The following is a 20,176-nucleotide window of genomic DNA, read 5'->3' as shown; positions in this document are numbered from 1 at the left end:
TTTTCCCGCCTTCGGTGCCTGAAGTTTTTGGGAAACGTTTGCCCCGGATGCCCACTGTATGCTTCCTGTAGGATCACAACACGTTCACCATTTTTTTAAAAATTATACACTACTGTGCAAAAGTCTTAGGCAGGCAAAGAAAATGATATTTAGATTATCCTCGTGTTGGTGTAAAACTATGATATTATGCCTGTGAAAGTGTGTCAACTTCGCCATTTCAGAACCTCTGCTAAAATCATCCTAGTATTTGCAGCGACCGTCCAATGCAGCCATGTGTTTTTTTTGACTTGGCCACCAGCACACCTCATACAGCTAGTCAGTCTCTCACTGACTTTTTAAGCCAGTATATTTAATTTTTTTTAATTCAGCTGTTGGTGAAATTTAACAAAATCATGGAACGGCTGAGGTGCCCCTGAGGAGAAGTTTGGGAACTGAAGCGGTGTTCATCTAGCCATCCAACTAGATATCAGTAACTTTTTAGAAAATAGAAGAAATTACTCTATATATATATATATATATATATATATATATATATATATATATATATAAAAATAAAATTAAATAAAAAAAAAAGAGGCAAACAAGAGGTGCCCCCATGTGTGTAGTCCTGTAGAGTGTGATGTTGTCATTTGCATGTTTGACTGGAGGATTCTGGGTATTGATTTTTTTTTCTTTTTTTTTACCCCCCCCCCCTCAGAGCACGGAGTACTACCTGTATGAGATTCCTCTGTTTATCGTCATGGGAGCCTTCGGTGAGAGAGAGAGAGAGAGAGGGAGCGTCTTATTGTGGAAACCCAAACCTTGCTCTTTTACATCTTAACGGACTGGTTCTGTTTCTGGTTTTCTCATGCCGGGCCCATGTCTCTTTCCCCCCCGCAGGTGGATTGCTGGGAGCACTGTTCAACGTCCTGAACTACTGGCTCACCATCCTCAGGATCAGGTGTGCCTGTGTGCGTGTGCCTGTGTGCGTGTGTGTGCCTGTGTGTGTGTGTGTGTGCGTACTTCTGTGCGCATGTGTGCCTGTGTGTGTGTGTGTGCGTACCTCTGTGTGCGTGTGTGCCTGTGTGTGTGTGTGTGTGTGCGTACCTCTGCCTGTGTGTGTGCACGTAAGTGAGGCCTGTTTGGTTTTTACTGTGTCACGCCTGTCTGAAACTTAGGCATCTTAACACTTGAAATTAAATAATTAAATAAATATATCCCGAGACTGTGGGGCTGACCTTGAAACTGCCCCACACTGGTTTGATGCAAATGAAAGTTGTCCCACAACAAAATCATTAGCTTATTTCTATTATTAGTAGTTATATTATTTTGTTTTATTTTCGGTGATTTCATTGTAGTTCTTTCGTATTAAACTGCAGTAAACTTTAACCCTATGTCTGACGAGATTCTCAGATGTAGCGCTTTGTTTCCAGGTTCAATTCGGACGAGTGTCTCCGTTTCTATATATCCTGGGAGAGATCTCTCTATTAGCGAACGGGAATACTTGTTATGAGGTTCTAACCTAAATTATGTTGCGCTTGGACATAAGACCGATAGCTTAGTTACCTATCAGGATCATACTCGTATGTGTGTGCCTGCTTTAGACAAAGCAAGTTTAACACAACTTTGCGCTGTGAGCCAAGTGTGTGTCATTTAGAAATTGGGAGTCTCCTGTGCTTGAGACCCGCCGTGGTTAAGCACCATTTGCGACGAGATATAGTGCACTCACAATTTAAATCTGTCGCCGTAACGCGTGCGCCGTCTCGCTTCAGTAATTGTTTTAAGGGGTGATGACGAAGATGACGAATTTACTTTCCTGAAGAGGAGCAGGATGGGTCACGCGTTCTGTAAGATTTGTCTCCCACGGGGAAGGAACGATGTCAGTCGGCATGAAAAATCCAAGTCATTAGTGAATGACAGAGCCGCATGAGTGAACATGAAAAATTAATAGAAAATAAATGACAAATGGTTATTTTATATTTTATATATTTTATATATTTATATTTATATTATATTTTATATAATTTATATTATTTTATATTTCCTGTCTTAAAATGTAAGGGATACTGGAGCCTGGTTGCGGTGGTGGGATGGCTCACGGCGGGTGCCGGAAAATTTCCTTTATTTTCAAATCCAAACCTTGACAGGTATGCTGCTGTTCCAAATCATGGGTGCATGTTACAAGTGCGGAACATATTTTAACTTAGTACTAACTTAGCATCATATTTGATCTGATTCGACTGAATATCCCAGGTTTCCATCTCAAAGTTGGTAACCTTGGTATTGTGTGTAGGAGATTCGGTATAACTATAATTTCGTTCTCCATTTGCATGCCCGAAGTGTCTTTAAGTGTTATGTAGTTTTGCCTGAAACGCAAAAATAAAACAAAGCAATTAAAGCCGATCAGTGGCTCAAATTGTGCTGTAGCGATTGAAGAACTTTTGTCGGAAGTTGGATTCGAACCCACGCCTTACTTGGGAGAACAGAATACCAGAATAGAGTAGGTTAAGTCCAGCCTTGGCTTCCAAGCTGACGTTTTTCTACATATGTGCTTGTGTATCATGGACAGTAAGAGGGGGCAGGCAAGGAGAGAATTTCTCTCTTTGGGGATCAATAGAGTGTTGTTATTATAACGTCTAAAAAGTATGATGGTCTGTCGATAAATCAATAAGAAAATAAATGAAGTCGTTTTCGCGAACACGCTGGAAAAGCCAGGGGCCGGACCGACTGTAGGGGGCGTGGCCAGAGACAGCCTGCTGACCATAGCTGTCAAGTCTCCCGTTTTGGCCGGGAAACTACCGTATTTTACTTCTCTTTCCCGCCGTCCTCCCGTATTAGTATTTTCCCGTAAATCTCCCTTATAATAATATATATATATATATATATATATATTATATTATATAGTTGCTGGATAGTGTAGTGGTAAGTTCGCTGCCTTTCACACAGGAGACCGGGGTTCGAATCCCGGTTGTGGCCAAAAATATATTTTATATATTTTATATATTTATATTTATATTATATTTTATATAATTTATATTATTTTATATTTCCTGTCTTAAAATGTAAGGGATACTGGAGCCTGGTTGCGGTGGTGGGATGGCTCACGGCGGGTGCCGGAAAATTTCCTTTATTTTCAAATCCAAACCTTGACAGGTATGCTGCTGTTCCAAATCATGGGTGCATGTTACAAGTGCGGAACATATTTTAACTTAGTACTAACTTAGCATCATATTTGATCTGATTCGACTGAATATCCCAGGTTTCCATCTCTCATGCATCTGGTGTGACGTGTTTTCAGACTCTCAGGCTGGCGCAAAGAAATCTTACGGGAATTGAACGTCTCACTCCGGCCAGCTGACCAAAGTTGGTAACCTTGGTATTGTGTGTAGGAGATTCGGTATAACTATAATTTCGTTCTCCATTTGCATGCCCGAAGTGTCTTTAAGTGTTATGTAGTTTTGCCTGAAACGCAAAAATAAAACAAAGCAATTAAAGCCGATCAGTGGCTCAAATTGTGCTGTAGCGATTGAAGAACTTTTGTCGGAAGTTGGATTCGAACTTGGGATGCCTTACTTGGGAGAACAGAATACCAGAATAGAGTAGGTTAAGTCCAGCCTTGGCTTCCAAGCTGACGTTTTTCTACATATGTGCTTGTGTATCATGGACAGTAAGAGGGGGCAGGCAAGGAGAGAATTTCTCTCTTTGGGGATCAATAGAGTGTTGTTATTATAACGTCTAAAAAGTATGATGGTCTGTCGATAAATCAATAACAATATCAATGAAGTCAATGTTTATCTAAAGGAATCAGAATTCAGGAAAAGCCAGGGGCCGGACCGAGTGTAGGGGGCGTGGCCAGAGACAGCCTGCTGACTGTTCCAAATCATGGGTGCATGTTACAAGTCCGGAACATATTTTAACTTAGTACTAACTTAGCATCATATTTGATCTGATTCGACTGAATATCCCAGGTTTCCATCTCTCATGCATCTGGTGTGACGTGTTTTCAGACTCTCAGGCTGGCGCAAAGAAATCTTACGGGAATTGAACGTCTCACTCCGGTCAGCTGACCAAAGTTGGTAACCTTGGTATTGTGTGTAGGAGATTCGGTATAACTATAATTTCGTTCTCCATTTACATGCCCGTAGTGTCTTTAACCGGCTGCACAAACTGGATCCGCCTCCATTACGACACAACTTTGCCCTTATTGGCTTAAGAATTTAGTCACATACATGACGTATATCTGCTATTTCTCCCGAGAAGCAGGTAAAGCAGTGGTAACTGCTTTGTAGTTAATTTACCTGGTAAAATTAAGTTTAAATAAATGATATAAATACTGTAATAGTACTCGTGAGCTTTGTTTATTTGTTATTAGTTATTGTAATGTTGCGCTGCTTTATTTGTTTAATCGTCTAGTCTGTGGAGACATTCAAGTTAATCAAATAAGAATTGCACTGTACACTGTACATGACCATAAAAACTTTGTATCCTTGAAATAAATGTTTTTGATCTTTTCCTTGGCAGTTATCTTTTTACACAGGGCCTCTATGTACACGATAGTTTTTTTTTTCACGACTAACAGTATGGATCAGGAGTTGGTTATTGTAAAAGAAGTAATGTGCATGCAGGTGATATTTGTATAGATTTATCCACACCCTTGTAGCAGTGCTGCCATTGCAGTCAGATCTCGCAAACTAGGAGTATTAGTTGTCTTTATTTCTCTTTATTTCTTGACGCCAACCCTCTCCATTAATCCGGGCTTGGGACTGGCACCTACCTGAGCTGGCTTGCTCCCTTAAGTGGCTGGGTTAGGCTAAACTATATATATATATTTACCAAGACTACAATAAAACATCTCGAAATGTGTAGTCTAGCAAAACGCAGTTTAAAGAAGGTAGCCTACCTGGCGAAATTGCAAACAAATTAAGGGCGTTAGGCAGCCTTTAGATCCTACCCATCATGCACTGCAGTTTTTTGCTAATTCCTCAAATGGAAAACTGTCCATCCATCCATCCATTTTCCAAACCGCTTATCCTACTGGATCGCGGGGGGTCTGGAGCCTATCCCGGAAGCAATGGGCACGAGACAGGGAACAACTCAGGATGGCGGGCCAGCCCATCGCAGGGCACACTCACACACTATTCACTCACGCATACACTCCTATGGGCAATTTAGCAACTCCAATTAGCCTCAGCATGTTTTTGGACTGTGGGGGAAACCAGAGTACCCGGAGGAAACCCCACGATGACATGGGTAGAACATGCAAACTCCACACACATGTGACCCAGGTGGAGACTCGAACCCGGGCCCTAGAGGTGTGAGGCAACAGTGCTAACCACTGCACCACCATGCTGCCCCCTAAATGGAAAACCATTAAATACAAAAGGAAAACAAAAGTGCTGTAAGACTGTATACTTATGTGTATGTTAGTAAAGGCTGTAGCTGACACAACGGACCCCACTAATTAGAAAGGGGTAATTGTACACATGTGGCATCCAGTATGTTCTTCTATAACAGTTTTTTAAAAAAAAAAAAAAACTCACATTACACAAATTGGCACTATCAAAACGAGGATTATGGGGAAAATGGGGACTGTGATGGAGATTACATACACGTAGGCATGGTATTTAGTTTTTTTTAATCTGGTCACCTTCCAGAGTAATTGTAAACTAAAACCATCTTCACCCTATTTGATTCTTTATAAATGGACAATCAGTCGTGCAGTAAATGGGGGTATAGAGAGACACAGAGCTTGTCTAACAAGAAACCCTGGGAAGCTAACATTAATAGGGTGGGTATGGATAGCAAAACCATTGATACAGATTACAGATTTATATCTCACCTGAACCCTGGCGGGCTCCGTGCCAATAGGGGTTGGGATTAGGGTTAGTTAACTTAAGTAGTAATATTGATGTGTATATTCTCCTATTCTCCAGTCAGTGAATCGTGAAACGTAATGTTAATATGTTTCTATACCTATATGTTCTGCTTAAAAACCCATAAAGGCAAGCACAGTGTTTAGACATTCTGTTACTTAGACTAGTAAACACTAAGATCCTTCAGCTTTCAATTAACCTGACACAACAGTCTAAACAACAAATGTGTGCCATGTCATTTGTCATCTTTACATCTTGTATCCTTTATATGGTAATTGGATTTTCAAGGTGGAATTGCAGGTCGATCATTTTAAGGATCTAGATGTAAACCTCCCTGGTGTTGCTTTAATATTTTTTTTGCACAATTTGCTTCACACACTTCCTCCAGCAGAGAAGCTTACAATACTACACCCCACCAAATGACTGGATGATGCCTTTTTATTTAAGGTCTGGCTGTGAGCCTCGATTACCGATACACTATCTTCAGGCTCCTGCCGGGATCAGTCAGTATGGTGGACCTTTGGAGGAATGGGTACAAAACCATCAGGAAAGTTTGCAGGTGCTTCAAGAGTATGTGAAGGCTTAGTTGGAGGAACAAGCCACACCACGAAATCGGAAACACAATGAGTTGGTTAATGATTAGGGGTTTGATGAAGGTCAGCTGGTGTGTTTGCGGAACCATGTTCGAGGTAAAATACAGGATCATTGGGATGCCTGTTTGTATATGGTAGTTCGGTGTCCCCAAGATCAGGGTGCAGTTTACTCTGCAACTCCAATGGAGGGGGACGGGGTTGTCCGTCAAGTTCACCGAACAGAGTTGCGTCCAGTACCACAGGGGGTTGTTATGTCAGGGGAAGATGTTCTGGTAATGTCTCCTGAGTCTGGGTTGCCCACAGGGGCAACAGAAATGGAATCGGATGAGGACTCTGTGATTTTACGGGGACAGGGCTGGTGGGAGGGGTCGCAATAGAGCATCCACAAGTAGGCCTCGTATAATGGAGGAGGTTATGTCCCCCCCGAGGTGTAGAGACCAGTTAAACGTTCGGTGAGGTCCACCACTGGTCATCATACCAACCCTTATAAGTTACCACGGTCAGTGAATGATCGTTCGGTTGGGGAGGAAGACCAGTGGTTTGGGGATAGAATTCTTAGCTGTGATCGTTGGGTCATCAATTTCATTTTGGGGGATGGATTGTAGCCAGGCAATTATAGGCAGGTATAGGAACTGCAGTTCGGACTGGAGGCATAGCCGGGGCGAGATGGCTGTGCATGTTCCGATGGTAGGGCATATTGGCAAAGGAGCAGGCACGGGAAAGACAGGCAGGGTCCTGATAGATTTGGTGGAGCATCGGCGGGGCATATTGAATTTGCAGTGTAGCAGCCTTTCTGTTTGCTTGTTTCAGGGGTGAACAATCTTATCCGCAAAGGGCCGGTGTGTATGCAGGTTTTCGCTGCAACTCCCTAATTAGATTTCTAATTAGAGGACTGATTAGCTGAAGAGTCCTCATACCTGGTTTTGAAGAGCTGACCTAAAGGTTACCCCAAAAACCTGTTTTTTTTTTGTTTGAATGGGGCAGTGAGTCATGGGGTAAACTACTGTTCTTTAGGGGTTTTCAAGGTGGAATTACGGGTCGATAATTTTAAGGATCAGGTTGTAAACCTCCCTGGTGTTGCTTTAATATGTTTTATCTGAGGTTGTATCGTGTATTATCAAGCCAGCCGGCTTAGTGGCCTCGGGAGCGGGGTTTAGTGGGAGCAGCTGGCTAGTTTTATTTTCTTTTTTGTTTGTGTCTTTTTCTTTGTTGTATGTATATTTTGGGTTCATTATTAGGCAGGCTGGGCCTTTTGGCACCTGTAGTCTGGGTGCTGGATTGCCCATAGGGGTCTTTTTTATTGCTGTGATTTGCTGTGTCATTCACTAGTGTGATTTGTGCTGGATGTGTTTTTAAGGTTGTGCTGTGGCGTGTACCTGAGCAAACTTTGGGCAACCTGTTCTCTTGTTGGCTTTATTGACAAAGGGTGGATTAGTCTAATTACGGCCTGCTACAAATAGCTGCATATAACGTATAAAAAAAATCACCTTATGGGTGCTCCGTAGGGTAGCAAGATCTTGAGTTTTTTTTACAGTACTCGGGTACGTTTTAAAATTTTCGACCAATCAGCAAACATTATTCTGACAGCATAGCTGGGAAACCAATGAAAAGTGAGTGCAACGTTCTAGAACTTGACTTCGGGTTGACGCTCCCTATAAAAGAGCTGGGTACTGCTTCAAGGCGTTCAGTTGGCGCTACCTCCTGATAGAGTAGCACTGTACGGCTCTTGTTCCGTAAAACAACATCAAAAGGATGAAAAAAAAAACAATATTTAAAGAAGACGAAAAAAATCAATTTTTAAAGAAGACGAAAAAAACATCGTCTAAAAAAATAAGCCAAAAAAAATAATATCCGAAGAAGGAAAAACATGCAAAGTAAAAAAAACAAACAAAAATAAAAAACAATATCCAAAGAAGAAGGAAAAAAACATCCAAAGGGAGAAAAGAAGAACTGAAGGGCCAACGAGGTAGGAGGAAATACAAATTTCGTTTTCAGCACCGTTGGAGTGCCAAGCCGTGAAAAGCATTTGGCCAGAAGACAAGGTAAGTGTTGTACCTGTTATTTTAAAACAGCGCTTTTCAAAATGCTGCTTTATAATCGTTTGAGATCGTTAGCCAGTGTGACAGGTGAAGGCTTTTTGAGTTTACCAACATAAAGTTTTATTTCTGTATTAGGACATTGTCAGGAACAATGATGTGTTCATCGCTATGATGTGGTCAAAAAGCGATGCATTGAATCTTAGAAACATTTGTGATTTTTCAAACGATGCTTTTCCTTTTTTAATCAGTAAAATTTCCATCGGTTTTATATAGTGCCCCTTGAAATATGTCTTTAGCTCATTTTCCGGGCATTTTACTAGAATGCATCCTGAGAAATACACAAGCTCTGCTGCATTTCCGTGCCTCGATGTTTAGTGCCGAGTATAATTGTTGCAGTTGCCTTTTATATATTCCATGAGACCTGTTGGTACCAAGAGAAGTGTGAGACTGTCAGGGTGAATTTATCATACAATCGCACGCATAAATACCTGAGGGTTGCCAGTCCTTTTGCGTTGTTACAGGAGGACTAGAGCCAGACGAGTGTGTTTCTACACACTATCAAGGGCATTGTAGTACAGTTTTCTCAGGTGGGAGAATGCTGCCGATCTCCTATTTGACAATACAGCCCTTGATATATTAGAATATTACAGAACTAGAAGCCTTTTGCAAGGAAGAATGTGAGAAAATCCCAAGTACAAGAACTGAAAGCCTTTCAGCTGGCTATAAGAAGCGCTTGTAAGCTGTGATATCTGGCAGAGGAGGTGTTACTAAGTACTGATTACGTAGGGTGCCCAAACTTTTGCAGAGTGCCATAATAATGTTTTTATTTTGTAATTTTGTTCAATTTATGGCATAAAAAGTAACTATTCATCAATGTTTGCTGAAAATATTGTGTATTTTTCCCCCAGTTCCTAAAGAGACTGTATTAACTGATATTGTTGCTTTTGTAATTGAAAAGATGTTATTTGTCAAGGGGTGCCAAACCTTTGCATAAGACTGTACACAGTGTGTGTATGTGTTTATGTGAGTGTGTGTCTGTGTGTGTGTGTGTGTGTATATATATATATGTGTGTGTGTGTATATATTTCTGTATATGCATGTGTATATATATATTTATATATAGTTCACACACATTCAAACTTATTTGAATACACATTCAAAATAATTTTTATTATTATTATTTTCGTTTTTTTTTTTTTGTGTGTTTTAAAATGTTTTATTTTTGCAATGGAAATAAAAATAAAGCAGTCCTCCGTAGAGGAGGGGTGGTGGAGGGAATATATATATATATATACATATATATAAAATAATTGTCACACAACTGGGGTGACATGCTTTGCCTGCTCACCCAATTTTAGTGCACTTTAGTTATGCATAATGACCTTCTAGTCTCGATACACCCATATATATATATATATATATATATATATATTATATATATATATATATATATATATATATATATATATATATATATATATATATATATATATATATATATATATATATATATATATACATATATATATATATATATATATATATATACATATATATATATATATATATATATATATATATATATATGTGTGTGTGTGTATATATGTATATATATAGTTTTTTTGTGTTATTTTTTTGCAATAGACAATAAAAATAACGCAGTTCTCCATAAAGGAGGGATGGTGGATGGAATATATATATACATATATATAAAATAATTGTCACACAACCTGGGTGACATGCCTTGCCTGCTCACCCAGTTTTTAGTGCACCTTAGTTATTCATAATGACCATCTAGTCTCGATACACCCATGAATATATATGTATATATATATATATATATATATATATATAGTTTTTCTGTTTTTTTTTTGCAATAGACAATAAAAATAGCGCAGTTCTCCATAAAGGAGGGATGGTGGATGGAATATATATATACATATATATATAAAATAATTGTCACACAACCTGGGTGACATGCCTTGCCTGCTCACCCAATTTTAGTGCACCTTATTTATCCATACTGACCATCTAGTCTCGACACACCCATATATATATATATATATTGTATATATATATAGATATTTTTTCTTTTTCTTGTGTTTTTTTTTTCGCAATGGATATTAATAATAAAGCAGTACTCCGTAAAGGAGGGGTGGTGGAGGGAATATATATATACATTTATATAAAATAATTGTCACACAACTGGGGTGACATGCCTTGCCTGCTCACCCAATTTTAGTGCACCTTAGTTATCCATAATGACCATTAGTCTCGATACACCCATAAATATATATGTATATATATATATATATAGTTTTTTTTTTTTTTTTTGCAATAGACAATAAAAATAACGCAGTTCTCCATAAAAGAGGGGTGGTGGATGGAATATATATATACATATATATAAAATAATTGTCACACAACCTGGGTGACATGCCTTGCCTGCTCACCCAATTTTAGTGCACCTTAGTTATCCATACTGACCATCTAGTCTCGACACACCCATATATATATATATATATATATATATATATATATGTATATATATAGATATTTTTTCTTTTTCTTGTGTTTTTTTTTTCGCAATGGATATTAAAAATAAAGCAGTCCTCCGTAAAGGAGGGGTGGTGGAGGGAATATATATATACATTTATATAAAATAATTGTCACACAACCTGGGTGACATGCCTTGCCTGCTCACCCAATTTTAGTGCAACTTAGTTATCCATAATGACCAACTAGTCTCGATACACCCATAAATATATATGTGTGTATATATATATATAGTTTTTTTGTGTTATTTTTTTGCAATAGACAATAAAAATAACGCAGTTCTCCATAAAGGAGGGATGGTGGATGGAATATATATATACATATATATAAAATAATTAATGTCACACAACCTGGGTGACATGCCTTGCCTGCTCACCCAATTTGAATGCACCTTAGTTATCCATAATGACCATCTAGTCTCGATACACCCATAAATATATATGTATATATATAGTTTTTTTTTTTCGCAATGGACAATAAAAATAACGCAGTTCTCCGTAAAGGAGGGATGGTGGATGGAATATATATATACATACATATAAAATAATTGTCACACAACCGGGGTGACATGCCTTGCCTGCTCACCCAATTTTAGTGCACCTTAGTTATTCATAATGACCATCTAGTCTCGATACACCCATAAATATATATGTATATATGTATTGTTTTTTTTTTTTTTTTTTTTTGCAATAGACAATAAAAATAACGCAGTTCTCCATAAAAGAGGGATGGTGGATGGAATATATATATACATATATATAAAATAATTGTCACACAACCTGGGTGACATGCCTTGCCTGCTCACCCAATTTTAGTGCACCTTAGTTATCCATAATGACCATCTAGTCTCGATACACCCCATATATATATATATATATATATATATAATATTATATATATATATATATATATATATATATATATATATATATATATATATATAATAGTTTTTTTTTTCTTCGTAATGGACAATAAAAATAACGCAGTTCTCCGTAAAGGAGGGATGGTGGATGGAATATATATATACATATATATAAAATAATTGTCACACAACCTGGGTGACATGCCTTGCCTGCTCACCCAATTTTAGTGCACCTTAGTTATCCATACTGACCATCTAGTCTCGACACACCATATACACACCCGAAGCTCTGATCTCAGATCAGTTCCATGCCTCTAGAATCTAATGTTACCCTCAAGGAAGAAGGGAAGCTATGATGAGTAAAAAAAAAAGGTTATTAGAGTGTCCTGTCAGCGTTGGGCTTCTTCGGCCTCCGCCATTGATTTTTCGGTTTCAGGATGGAAAGTACAAGGTGGCTCTGTGTTGATGAATAACTCCAGGAAAAAAATGCCACAAAGGCATGGAGTCCACACCAGTGGAGTCTTATCCTTGCAATAAAGACCCCTGTATGACCTTTGCTGAATATTTCCAGTTTAGTGGAGCTGATCTGTGAGTAATGCAGTTATGCAGCAGTTTCTGATGGTTTCCGGTTTTGCAGGTGGTGTCCTTTTCAGCTTGGAGGAGGGAGCCTCCTTCTGGAACCAGATGTTGACCTGGAGAATCGTGAGTGACGTTTCCGATTAGCATACCTGATCTCCTTGCCCCGCCACGGGGCTCTGGTGAAATGTAACTATTCAGTGACCCGTATCTTTCAGTTCTTCGCTTCCATGATCTCGACCTTCACCTTGAACTTCTTCATGAGTATCTACCACAACAAGCCGGGAGATTTTAGTAACCCAGGTCTCATCAACTTTGGACGCTTTGACAACGATGTAAGTTTCCCATTTCTGTCGGTGTTGTGATGTAGATTGTCCTTTTTAAAAGTCTGTAGATGGAATCTTGAAAATCAAAAATATTGGGCATCGGTAATTGATCTGGTTGTCTTGGCCAATGGTATGCTGTCCCGCAAGTCAAGTAGCTCTTGGGAGATGTCGGCCGTTACCCTCTGACATTGGTTTCCTGCCTCCCGTTAGTCAGTGGGGAAAATGTGATGTTTATGGATGTCTGGACAACTTAGAGTGGAGAGCATTTTATAATCATTACCTCGTTTGGGAAAGGCGAAAGAAGACGGTATAATTTTGACCAAAATCCAGAATGAGACCAAGTTCACACTGTTCCCCGAACATGTTTTGGTCTTTCCTGTCCGTGCCGTTCAAGAAGGGGCTGATCTGTGAACTTTATGGGGAAACAAGGGTGAGAGAGAAAAGGATGAGCTGTTATTTCCAGAAAGGGCTCGACTCGGTACCCTGTCACATGAGCAGTGATGTATTTTTACCTGCCTTCTGGTCACATGGGTTGGAAAGGAAACCATGAAACGTTTGTTGGGGGGACTTGGACACAGCCCCCACCCCGCAGCGCATGACTTTCCTGGGAGGCCCCCTGGGCTGGAAATATAGTCATCACCTCGGTGGACATGAGTACCCGCGCTGTTTTAGTTGGGCCTCCTGGTTTAGGTAGGCATGTTAGCCATGGTTGTGGATGTTTCTCGTTACAAGAGAGGCACCTGTAGCAGTTTACATGGTATGCAGATACGGTTGTTTATTTTATTTTTTTTAAAACGCAGCAGAATTTTTCCCGCCTTCGGTGCCTGAAGTTTTTGGGAAACGTTTGCCCCGATGCCCACTGTATGCTTCCTGTAGGATCACAACACGTTCACCATTTTTTTAAAAATTATACACTACTGTGCAAAAGTCTTAGGCAGGCAAAGAAAATGATATTTAGATTATCCTCGTGTTGGTGTAAAACTATGATATTATGCCTGTGAAAGTGTGTCAACTTCGCCATTTCAGAACCTCTGCTAAAATCATCCTAGTATTTGCAGCGACCGTCCAATGCAGCCATGTGGTTTTTTTTGACTTGGCCACCAGCACACCTCATACAGCTAGTCAGTCTCTCACTGACTTTTTAAGCCAGTATATTTAATTTTTTTTAATTCAGCTGTTGGTGAAATTTAACAAAATCATGGAACGGGCTGAGGTGCCCCTGAGGAGAAGTTTGGGAACTGAAGCGGTGTTCATCTAGCCATCCAACTAGATATCAGTAACTTTTTAGAAAATAGAAGAAATTTACTCTATATATATATATATATATATATATATATATATATATATATATATATATATATATAAAAATAAAATTAAATAAAAAAAAAAGAGGCAAACAAGAGGTGCCCCCCATGTGTGTAGTCCTGTAGAGTGTGATGTTGTCATTTGCATGTTTGACTGGAGGATTCTGGGTATTGATTTTTTTTTTCTTTTTTTTTACCCCCCCCCCTCAGAGCACGGAGTACTACCTGTATGAGATTCCTCTGTTTATCGTCATGGGAGCCTTCGGTGAGAGAGAGAGAGAGAGAGGAGCGTCTTATTGTGGAAACCCAAACCTTGCTCTTTTACATCTTAACGACTGGTTCTGTTTCTGGTTTTCTATGCCGGGCCCATGTCTCTTTCCCCCCCGCAGGTGGATTGCTGGGAGCACTGTTCAACGTCCTGAACTACTGGCTCACCATCCTCAGGATCAGGTGTGCCTGTGTGCGTGTGCCTGTGTGCGTGTGTGTGCCTGTGTGTGTGTGTGTGCGTACTTCTGTGCGCATGTGTGCCTGTGTGTGTGTGTGTGCGTACCTCTGTGTGCGTGTGTGCCTGTGTGTGTGTGTGTGTGTGCGTACCTCTGCCTGTGTGTGTGCACGTAAGTGAGGCCTGTTTGGTTTTTACTGTGTCACGCCTGTCTGAAACTTAGGCATCTTAACACTTGAAATTAAATAAATATATCCCGAGACTGTGGGGCTGACCTTGAAACTGCCCCACACTGTTTGATGCAAATGAAAGTTGTCCCACAACAAAATCATTAGCTGAGCCACCATGCCCCCCCCCCCCCCCCCCCCCCCCCCCCCCCCCATCCCCAGGTATATCCACCGGCCCTGCCTGCAGGTGATCGAGGCCATACTGGTTGCTGCCGTGACGGCCCACTGTGTTCTTCACTATGATCTACTTCTCCAACGACCTGCCAGCCCCTGGGGGAGGATCAGCTGAGGAATACCCCTTGCAGGTAAGGCAGCTGGAGGTGGGCTCTCTGTGATTTCATTGGCTGAACAGCTGAGAGGGTGTGTATCCTGTCCTCAGGCCTGAACCTCCACTTATCCCTCTCACAGCTGTTCTGTGCTGATGGCGAGTACAATTCCATGGCCACGATCGTCTTCAACACCCCCGGAGAGGAGTGTCCGCAGCCTGTTCCACAGCCCCGCAGGTCCGTGGAGTTTCCAGCACGTGTTTCAGGGCAGGATGGGTCGTGACCTGAAGCCGGATTGGTCGCCCCTGTTGTGCCCTTCTTCTGGAAGAGATTATAATTACAGTCCGTTGTCCATCTTTAGAATGAACACCTGTGTTTGATATTGGTGACAGGCTGGCTAGGTCCGGGGCAGCTGTTTGAACAGTCAGACTCGTCTGCCACCCTCTGTCGTGTCGTAGGTTTGTTTACGGGCCCGCTTCTGGCTGATTGTTTTCCCAGACAGACAGCTAAACCCATACACACAATCCTCCTCAATTATTCAAGGCTTCCCTCATTTGGGATGGGGGGACTGTCACCCTGCCTGGGAGAACAGGAGCGCTTCTCAAGTGCCCTGACGAATGCCACCGTAGGCAAGTTCGAACGGCAACTAAACTGTGTTCATCCATGCCCTCTAGTGGATGAAAGACATACCAAAGTAACATGGCTTGGTCTTGATCGGCTCCAAATTGCACTTTACACCCAGGTAGAAAAATGGAAATGATCATATGAAAAATGCCATTCATCATGAAATAATTTCTGTACACCTGTATCCTCATTACAAGGGTGAATCAAGTAAAACTAGCTGGTTTCGCTAGATTAGCGTTCTTGGGGATCAACTACATGATCAACATTTTAGCAAAAACGTGGGAAAACACTGACTTAGGTGATGAATTCCACCACCACCACCCCCCCCCCCCCGGCAGGTTCCTACAATCCCGTGACCCTGGGAATCTTCACCATCACCTACTTCTTCCTGGCCTGCTGGACATACGGCCTGACTGTGTCCGCCGGGGTCTTCATCCCCTCACTGCTCATCGGCGCCGCCTGGGGGCGCTCTTTGGCATTTTGCTGGCCTCCATTACGCCGCACAATTCCATACAGGTACATCAGGACGGGTCGCCGTTCCTGGGGAAGCGCCGTATAGCCGGTGAGGCGGCGTGGTCCGCTGGCGGAGGAGGGGCCGTCACGATAGCAGAACTCTTCCCTCAGCAGAGAGAAACCTCACAGTGGCGACGTTTTCCACTGACCTTGATTTTTTTGCACATTTTGAAGAAGCAAAACTGAAAATCCGTTAATGGGTACGATTATATTTCAGGAGGACAAGCCCTCAAACGCTTTCAGTTTGATTGAAGTGGTTTTTGTGGCGATTCGCAAAACTGAAATGGAAGCCGATTTTGCGAACTTGTTGCTGTGTAGGACACGATGACTTGGTTCTAGAGCTCGTATCTCATGAAAAGCTCAATCCATGTTGAGGCACGGAATCATAAATTGCAGGTGTTGTTTCCATGATGTTACTTAATGGAAACCACCCTTTATGCAATTTCACTTTGTCAACAAATTTGCTTGTTTGTGCAGAACTTTAATGGAAACGCTGCAGGTTTTGATATATTAAGGAAATTGAACGGGGTCCTTTAGAAGTCAGAGGGCCTCCTTCAACACCCGCTTTAGATTGATTTCCTCTTTGTTGTCCAATCAGATTTACTCTTTAAGCAGTCACGTGACTCTTTGAAGGTGCCCTATTGGTTAGTGCTGTATCGATTTCCTGGGCCGCCCAGCGTCATGTCGGCATAGATGTAGTTTAACATAATGTTTGTTGGAAGTAAAGCCCCCTCGAAGTTTTTGAATGAGCATGTTTTATGATTTGTGGCGTTTCGTTTGACAGACCTTGGCCGACCCTGGGAAGTACGCTCTGATTGGAGCCGCCGCCCAGCTTGGTGAGTGTCCGTCCGCGGTCAGCCTGCTTTTCAGAGCTCGTCTAGAGGTGCATGGAGGCACATGAGGCTTCGGGTTTGCGTCTGTTTACAAAGGTCTTTGCCAGGTGGGATCGTGAGGATGACCCTCAGCCTGACTGTCATCATGGTGGAAGCCACCGGAAATGTCACCTACGGCCTACCCATAATGCTGGTTCTGATGACGGCGAAGATCGTGGGCGATTATTTCGTGGAGGTCAGTGTTGACCGTTTCGGGTTGGAGCGGGTTGGTCCATTTGGCATTATGTGTGAGCCTGTCAGTGAGTGATGAGCTCATCGCCTTTCAGACCGTGCAGAACTTGGAATCGGGCCAGTCGTGTTTCGTTAACTGCTCCGGTCTCATGTTTGCTTTTGGTGTGGGTGGTGCAGCTAGCCACCAGTCTGACGCCATCTTTTTTTCATCTGTCCTTCCAGTGACTGATTTTGAGAACCCTTCCGTTGTTTTTGCACAGCTGTCTAACTTAAGGTGGCACATCATGCTGTGACAGCTCGTTTCGCTTCTCTGTTCCTCAATGTGCCAGCAAATCTGCTTAGAGGAAGTAAAACTTCAAGGGGTGGCAGCTTATGAATGTTGTGCAGATGTGATCCTAAGCTCTTCTGAGTGACTCGAATTTTCCCACAGGGGCTATACGACATCCACATCAAGCTGCAGAGTGTGCCCTTCCTGCACTGGGATGCCCCAGCCACCTCCCACTCCCTGACTGCCAGGTATATTGCCCCCTACAGGATTTTCCCTGCTAATGCTTCAATGAGCCCAGTACACGCCTTTAGCAAGACATTGGTGCTTCATTCTCACTGTATATTCAGGTTTGGTGTGTCTGTCCATTCAGGGAGGTTATGAGCTCTCCAGTAACCTGCTTCAACCTGGTGGAGAAAGTGGGCACTATTGTGGATGTGCTCAGCAACACCTCGACCAATCACAACGGGTTCCCTGTAGTCTCCGGGTTGAGTGATGGCTGTGAGGTATGTCCCTCCCACTAGGGGTGATTTTGTTTTCCTGGAGATTTGTCACATGATGTACTTTGGGGCTTTGCTAATCTGAATTTTGTGCTCTTAGCCAGGGAAAATCTGTGGCTTAATCCTGCGTTCCCAGCTTATCGTGCTCCTGAAACACAAGGTGAGTGTGACCTAAGGTTCCTGCAGAGGTCAGCTGAATAAGGAGCATGTCTGTCCACACTAACACCTATCAGGGTGCTTGGTGTATATGCATGCCTGTGAATGACAGTGCAGCTGACCAATGAGGGGTTTGATTATTGAATACCTGGATGTGACTGGCAGTGCGATTGACCAATGAGGGGTCTGTTTACTGCGTACACGGTTGCGAATGTCAGTGCAGCAAGCCAATGAGAAGTGTGCTCATCCACGTTGTGACCGGTGTACTCTTTTCAACCAGGTGTTTGTGGAACGGGCTCGTTCTCGTCTCAATCTGCGCAAACTGCAGCTGAAGGACTTCCGGGATGCCTACCCTCGCTTCCCTCCGATCCAGTCCATCCATGTGTCCCAAGACGAGAGGGAGTGCATGATGGACCTGACGGAGTTCATGAATCCCACCCCCTACACTGTCACGCAGGTACTAGTCTCAGTCTCAGCCTTGGTCTTGGTCCTTGAGAACCAGAGACACATTTGACTAAACAGTCATGTTCTGCGACTGTGTTCTTCTGCCTCTTTTTCAGGAGACGTCGCTTCCTCGTGTCTTCAAGCTGTTCAGGGCCCTTGGTCTGCGGCACCTCATTGTGGTGGACAGTGACAACCAGGTGCGTCTGCCTTGCGAGGTCCTCAGGCCTTCGTCATCTCCAGCACATATCTCCATTCTCATTGTAAAATTCGAAAATTACTGCATCGGTTTTCAGCCGGTGGCCGTTGGGCATCCATCTAGATCAAGGTTATCACCCTGGTTTCCTGTGCTACTCCCACCCCTCCCTCATAACATAACCAGCTATCTATGCCCTGTTCTACGTACCAATCATGTTCCCGGTGCCCAGGTGGTGGGACTGGTGACGCGGAAGGACCTGGCCCGTTACCACCTGGGCAAAGACGGCCTGGAGGAGCTGCAGCTGGCACAGACGTGATGCGTGGAAGGCGACTGCCGCGCTGCTCACCAGGCCAACCCCCCCTGCCCCCAGTCAGCCCCCGCCAGAACCCGCACCGGTCGTGCATTTCAGCAAAGTCCGGAACCCGGGATGCCAATGACTGACTTTCTGGTTTCGTTCACCGAGGGTTGGTTGTGATGGGGGAGGGGATCGATTCCATGTGTGTTTTGCGACTTTTTGTTGCCCCCTCCCAGTTTGCACATAAAATAATTTATCCGTTATGTTTTTAAAGCACTTCAGAGAGAGAGTGTGTGTGTGTGTGTGTGTGTGTGTGTGTGTGTGTGTGTGTGTGTGCGTGTGTGTGTGTGTGTGTGTGTGTGTGTGTGTGTGTGTGTGTGTGTGTGTGGTTCTACACACACTTGGGTGTCAGTCCCGCTCTGTGGTCATTTGCAAAGCTTTGGTAGCATTGTGATATACATTAGTGTAAATGTGTAAAAAGCATTTCAAGCTGTGTGTGTGAGAGAGAGAGAGAGAGAGAGAGAGAGAGAGATTAGCCAGGCCAATAACGTTCCTCTTTTACTCAGAGTTTTTTGAGTGTGGTCTATTGACAGAGGGTACCACAGTTTTCTTGTGACTTTAGTTTTACTTTAGGGGAAGTTAATTTTCCTCTCCCAGATAATTGTCTTGCACATTGTACCATTAACCAATGCCTCCCACCCCTCCCATGCCAGTGTAGGTAAGACCAACCCTGCCCCCCCCCCCCCCCCCCCGGAAAAACCCTGACTCGCTTTGACCTTTTTCTCTCATGCTGGATGCTAGCGGTTTTTAACATACAGTGTTTTTTCTCGTGAATTCGCCCATTGGCTGACTGCCACACTGCCTGCGTCCTCCCCCACCCACGCCAGTACGTGACAGTATGTATCCCCCCCACCCCGGGTGATTCTCCAGGTCCTGTGTTTTTGATGGCGATTTGTCTCTTGTTGCGCCGTACAGCCTCTAGGTGGCAGAAACCCTGGTTTCTGATATATACCTGAATAAATTATGCAAATCGGGGTCAGGTTTACATGGGTCGGGTGCCAAACAATGCCAGTAGT

At 42.6% G+C, this 20,176-nt stretch overlaps 2 long non-coding RNA genes across 2 annotated transcripts; both read left to right on the top strand.

The window, feature by feature from the left end:
• Positions 1-697: 697 nt before the first annotated feature.
• Positions 698-15,032, top strand: LOC125727959 (uncharacterized). The gene is made up of 3 exons (XR_007388888.1): positions 698-752; positions 880-940; positions 14,940-15,032. It is a non-coding gene; the product is annotated as an uncharacterized LOC125727959 (long non-coding RNA).
• Positions 15,033-15,063: 31 nt separating this feature from the next.
• On the top strand, positions 15,064-16,129 carry LOC125727958 (uncharacterized). The gene is made up of 3 exons (XR_007388887.1): positions 15,064-15,082; positions 15,186-15,280; positions 16,006-16,129. It is a non-coding gene; the product is annotated as an uncharacterized LOC125727958 (long non-coding RNA).
• Positions 16,130-20,176: the final 4,047 nt, after the last annotated feature.

This window comes from Brienomyrus brachyistius, unplaced genomic scaffold, assembly GCF_023856365.1.
Source record: "Brienomyrus brachyistius isolate T26 unplaced genomic scaffold, BBRACH_0.4 scaffold138, whole genome shotgun sequence".
NCBI lineage: Eukaryota > Metazoa > Chordata > Actinopteri > Osteoglossiformes > Mormyridae > Brienomyrus > Brienomyrus brachyistius.
Note: the sequence above shows the minus strand (reverse complement) of the source record. Positions and strands in the feature narration are given on the sequence as shown.